This window comes from Aegilops tauschii, chromosome 1 (genome assembly GCF_002575655.3).
Source record: "Aegilops tauschii subsp. strangulata cultivar AL8/78 chromosome 1, Aet v6.0, whole genome shotgun sequence".
NCBI lineage: Eukaryota > Viridiplantae > Streptophyta > Magnoliopsida > Poales > Poaceae > Aegilops > Aegilops tauschii.
This window is the reverse complement of record NC_053035.3, coordinates 59930604-59937164: the sequence shown is the minus strand read 5'-3', so window position 1 is coordinate 59937164 and position 6561 is coordinate 59930604.

The following is a 6561-nucleotide window of genomic DNA, read 5'->3' as shown; positions in this document are numbered from 1 at the left end:
ACCACTAAAACAAAAACTAATTGGACAAACGATGGGGTCACATACCAAGCAACAATCCCCCGAAACAGTTTCGGAAACGGAGCTTCGAGCAAAGAGATCGAAATCTGCGGGTTTGAGAGCAAGAACACGGGAGAGAGAGCAACGGAGATTTTTTCGTGAGGTAAGTGATGATGTGGTGTGAAGGGATAAGTGGAGGGGCCCACATGGGGACCACAACCCACCAGGGTGCGCCTGGGGGTCCTGGCACGCCCAGGTGGGTTGTGCCCACCTGGTGCACCTCCCTCTGCTATTATTTGCACCAGGAATTCAGAAATATTCAGAAAAAAATCGTATTAAATTTTCAGGGCATTCTGAGAACTTTTATTTTTTGGTCATTTTTTATTGCACAGGAAATTCAGAAAACAGATAAAACATGGCATTTTATTTTATTTAACTAATAAAAACAGAAAACAAAAAGTAGGGACAAAAGGTAGTGCTTACTAAATTCATCAACTTCATACCGCTCAAAAATGATCCATTAATAAGGTTGATCAGGTCTTATTAACAACCACTCTCGATTAGCATGAAACCGAAGAACTTTCGTAAATCACTAAGTTACCTCAACAGGGATATGAACATCCCTGGCAATAAGCATTTCATATTTCTTTTTTACAGTAGGTAGAGGTATTTGAAAACTTCCAATAGTGATTGTCAGAGATTTTTCAATAACATTAATACCATTCACTTGGAATTGTTTCTTCGGAAAGTGCACCATATGCTCATTACCATCGATATGAAAAGTGACCTTGCTTTTATTGCAATCAATAACAGCCCCTGCAATATTCAAGAAGGGTCTACCAAGGATAATCGACATGTTGTCATCCTCGGGCATCTCAAGTATAACAAAGTCAGTCAAAATAGTAACATTAGCAACAACAACGGGCACATCCTTATAGATATCGATGGGTATGGCAGTTGATTTGTCAGCCATTTGCAAAGATATTCAGTAGGTATGAGTTTATTCAAGTCAAGTCTTTTATATAAAGAGAAAGGCATAACACTAACACAAGCTCCTAAATCACACAAAGCAAATTTCACATAATTCTTTTTGATAGAGCAAGGTATAATTGGCATTCCCCGATCTCCAAGTTTTTTAGGTACTGCATCTTTAAAAGTATAATTAGCAAGCATAGTGGAGATTTCAGCTTCCGGTATTTTTCTCTTATTGGTGATGATGTCTTTCATATACTTTGTGTAAGGAGGCATTTTCAAGATATCAGTCAAGCGAGTACGCAAAAAGACTAGCCTCAGCATTTTAGCAAAGCGTTCAAATTCTTCATCATCTTTCTTTTTAGTTGACTTGGGCGGAAAAGGCATAGGTTTTTGAACCCACGGTTCTCTTTCTTTACCGTGTTTTCTAGCAATGAAGTCTCTTTTATCATATCTTTTATTCTTAGGTTGTGGGCTATCAAGATCAATAGGTGGTTCTATCTCAACATCATTATCTGGTTCTTTTTCATTATTTGTTTGAGAGTCTTCATGAACCTCCTCATTATCTTTTTGCATTATCAGAAGGTGAGTGTTCATTACCAGATTGAGTTTCAGCATCAGAGATAGAAGTTTCATTATCATTATCACGAGGTTTTTCTATTTCAGGTTCACTAGAAGTATGCAAAGTCTTATCATTTTTCTTCTTCTTTTTCTTTTTAGAAGGACTACGTGCATCAGTGTTAAATCTTTGTGAATCTTGTTCAATTCTTTTTGGGTGTCCCTCAGGATAAAGTGGTTCCTGAGTCATTTTACCTCCTCTAGTTGCAACTCTAACAGCAAAGTCATGTATATTATTATTCATTTCATCAAGCAATTCTCTTTGAGATTTAGCAACATGTTCTAACTGAGTTTGAACCATAGAAGCACGCTTTCCAACACCTCTAACATCATTTGAGATTCTAAATAACAAGTCACTCAAGCGAGCAATCATATCAGAATTGTATTTCAATTGTTTTATAACATTTGCATTGAAGTGATCTTGTTTTCTAATATAGTTTTCAAACCCATAAAGACATTGGCTAGGGTGCATATTGTGAGAGTTGTCGTTATCATTGAACTTCATTAGAGAATTTACCTCTACCACCTTAGGCAGTGGTGGTGTATTAAGCCCATGTATTTCTTCAATAGGAGGCAAATTTTTAACATCCTCGGCTTTAATACCTTTTTCCTTCATAGATTTCTTTGCCTCTTGCATATCTTCATGACTGAGATATAATATACCCATCTTCTTCGGAGTGGGTTTAGGAGGTGGTTCAGGAATAGTCCAATCATCATAATTTTTCAATATCTTATTCAATAATTCTTTAGCTTGTCCAACAGTTCGTTCCGTGAAAACACAACCAGCACAACTATCTAGGAAATCCCTAGAAGCATCAGTTAGCCCATTATAGAAGATATCAAGTATTTCATTTTTCTTAAGAGGATGATCAGGCAAAGCATTAAGTAACTGGCAAAGCCTCCCCCAAGCTTGTGGGAGACTCTCTTCTTTAATTTGCACAAAGTTAAATATTTCCTGTAAAGCAGCTTGTTTCTTATGAGCAGGGAAATATTTTTCAGAGAAGTAATAAATCATATCCTGGGGACTACGCACACAACCAGGAGCAAGAGTATGGTACCAAGCTTTATTAGCATCACCTTTTAATGAGAACGGAAATAATTTGAGAATAAAATAATAGCGAGTTTTCTCATCATGAGTAAAAAGGGTGGCTATGTCATTCAACTTAGTAAGATGTGCCACAACAGTTTCAGTTTCATAACCATGGAAAGGATCAGATTCAACCAAAGTAATTAACTCTGGGTCGACAGAGAATTCATAATCCTTATCATCAATAAAGATAGGTGAAGTAGCAAACTTAGGATCATATTTCATTCTAGCATTCAGAGATTTTTCTTTATACTTGCATAATAATTTCTCTAGATCATCTTTATCTCTGCAAGCAAGAATATCTCTAGTTGTCTCCTCATTCATAACATAACCTTCCGGTACCTTAGTCAATTAATATCTAGGAGAGCTAGTTCTAGCAGGTGTTTCAGGAGTTTCAGTTCCAAACTCATCATCAGATTCAACAACATCATGTTGTATTACTCTAGCAATTTGTTTATCAAGAAAGTCACCAAGTGGCACATCATCATTATCAAGCAAGGTACTAGCATCATCATAAGCATTATCCATAGCCGAAGTAGCATCATCAATAACTTGCGACATATCAAAATTAATAGCATGTGGTGGTGTTGCAAGTTACTTATAACAGAAGGTGAATCTAAAGTAGAACTGGATGGCAGTTCCTTACCTCCCCTCGTCTTAGAGGGAAATATCTTAGTCTTAGCATCCTTCAGTTTCTTCATAGTGATAAATTGATAATAATCCCAAGTGACTCAACAAATATAGCTATGCTCCCCGGCAACGGCGCCAGAAAAAGGTCTTGATAACCCACAAGTATAGGGGATCACAACAGTTTTCGAGGGTAGAGTATTTAACCCAAATTTATAGATTCGACACAAGGGGAGCCAAAGAATATTTGAAGGTATTAGCAGCTAAGTTGTCAATTCAATCACACCTGGAGATTAATTATCTGCAGCAAAGTGATCAGTAGCAAAGTAATATGATAGTTTTGATAGTAGTGACAGCAGTAACAGTAAACGGTAACAGTGATAGCAGTAATTTTGTAGCAAGTGTAACAGTGATGATAGCAGTAGTAACTTAGCAAGAATAATATAGGATAAATTCGTAGGCATTGGACCGGTGACTTGTTGGATGATATTCATCATGAGACAGTTATAACCTAGGGTGATACGGCACTAGCTCCAGTTCGTCGATACAATGTAGGCATGTATTCTGTAAATAGTCGTACGTGCTTATGGAAAGAACTTGCATGACATCTTTTGTCCTACCCTCCCGTGGCAGCAGGGTCCAATTGGAAACTAAGGGATATTAAGACCTCCTTTTAATAGAGAACCGGAACAAAGCATTAACACATAGTGAATACATGAACTCCTCAAACTACAGTCATCACCGGGAGTGGTCCCGACTATTGTCACTCCGGGGTTGCCTGATCATAACACGTAGTAGGTGACTATAACTTGCAACATCGGATCTAGAACATGGATATAATTGTGATAACATAAATGGTTCAGATCGAGTTCATGGCACCCGGGCCCAAAGTGACAAGCATTAAGCATGACAAAGTCATAGCAACATCAATCTTAGAACATAGTGGATGCTAGGGATCAAACCCTAACAAAGCTAACTCGATTACATGATGAATCTCATCCAACTCCTCACCGACCAGCGAGCCTACGAAGAAATTACTCACTCCCGGTGGGGAGCATCATGGAATTGGCGATGGAGAAGGGTTGGTGATGACGAAGAACAAAGATCCCCCTCTCCAGAGCCCCAAACGGACTCCAGATCTGGCCTCCCGATGAAGAACAGGAGGTGACGGTGGCTCTATCTTGTGGATCGCGATAATTCCTTCTCCCTGTTTTTTTTCCTGAAAAAATAGGATTTTATAGCGTCGGTTTCAGGGTCTACGGGGCCACCAGGTGGGACAACCCACCTGGGCGCGCCAGGAGAGGGGTGCGCGCCCTGGTGGTTTGTGCCCACCCAGGTGCCCCTCTCCGGTGGATCTTGGCTTCAGAAATTCTTATTTATTGTATAAAAAATCCTCGCAAAGTTTTGTTCCATTCCGAGAACTTTTATTTCTGCACAAAAACAACACCATGGTAGTTCTGCTGAAAACAGTGTCGGTCCGGGGTAGTTTCATTCAAATCACGCAAATTAGAGTCCAAAACAAGAGGAAAAGCGTTAGGAAAAGTAGATACGTTGGAGACGTATCAGTTGCCTCCCAACAAGCGCCATCGTTTCACACCCCTAGGCTAGGCATAATGCATAGATTCAAGTATTGTAATAGAAGTGAGGGAGATCATCCATGCTCATCTCATATTCCCTCCTTTCATCTGCAAGTTTCCTTTGTGACAAGAAAAAATAATCAAAAGGGCTAAATTTAATTGGGTAGGTATCTATGAGATCAAATTTGGGAGGCTCATAAATACCCTTCTCCACTTTTTGTTGGGACGATTACTATTGGGATACTTACATGAAGGTGCTACAATACCATGTGTGTCTTGTGTATGTTATGTGCCTAATGGGAAGATGTGTTGATTGAAACTAAAAGAGCAAAATAAGAAATTACATAACTATTTGTGTGATAAATTCTTTGAGTTAACTTGCTATTTTCATGAGAAATAAAATTGACAAGTCGAATTTGGAATTATTTTCTTCTTGCAAGAGATCCTGCTGGAAAAGTGTTGCTAAATTTCTACCCTCAAAAAGAAGAGGAAGACACACTAGCCAAGAGACAGAAAAAGGTAGAGACCAACCACCGAAACAAGGGAGTAAGGGCTAGGGGGATATGGGCCAAGAAAGGTCCGATGTATCGGTCAGCTATACCTAATCCTTCACTCAAAAACGCATCACACCCTTTGTAGGTTCAAGCCGAAGTCAAGCATGATCACCTACTGCAAACTCCAAATATCGTGGTCGGCGTACCTGGTCCTGAACTGCTTTTAATCTAGAATAAGTGGAATCTTCTCGGCACTCTCCTTCATCTTCTGTGGCCCCGTTGGTCGGTACGTGCCAACCCCAACAAATCGGGGTACGACAAAGGTTCCCGTCGCTTTCAGAGGCGAAAGGCCATGGGGAGAGATTTTTCTGTGATCCATGGATCTCCGATCGGCACCTGTTCCCCCGGGGCAGGGGTATATGCCCGTAGCTTTCTTCTGTCACTTCTTTCGCGGCATTGCTCCGTCAGGCTTTCGCCCATTGCGGAAAATTCCCCGCTGCTGCCTCCCGTAGGAGTCTGGGCCGTGTCTCAGTCCCAGTGTGGCTGATCATCCTCTCGGACCAGCTACTGATCATCGCCTTGGTAAGCTATTACCTCACCAACTAGCTAATCAAACGGCTACATAAAAAATTATAAGTGTTGCACTAGTGCACTGGTCTTTCGGGGGCTTAGCACGACGGCTTCCCGATTGTCTACTACAACAATTTTGCCCGACTCCTTTGAGGGAGAGGCAATGACAGCGGCGCGTCTTTGGCTCGCTCTAGTGCTTGTAGTCGTCGCTAGGTGATTCATGGATCAGGTTGTTTTATTACCTCTAGTGTTCTCTCTACTGCCATGATTGACGAATAGATTAAAAATTTCTCTCACAAAAAAACAAAGTGCAGGTTCCATGAAATATCATTGTTGAAAAAAATGTATAAGCTCTAGAAAAGGCCGCAATAAAATACAAAGACGAAAACTTGACAACCATAAAGGTTGGTAAGAGAGAGAAAAAAAGGCTATATACGAATGGAGAACGAATATCAGCTCTCAATTAGCAGTTAAGAAAGAAAAGTTAGCATTATTCTATGGAACTACACAAAGTCAAACTATTGATAGCTTTGTTGAATTAAGTCATAGTCCACAGTCCATGATTGTAGGCGGATAGAGAAATAAAGTTTTGAAACCAACAGGAAAAATATATCAAGCG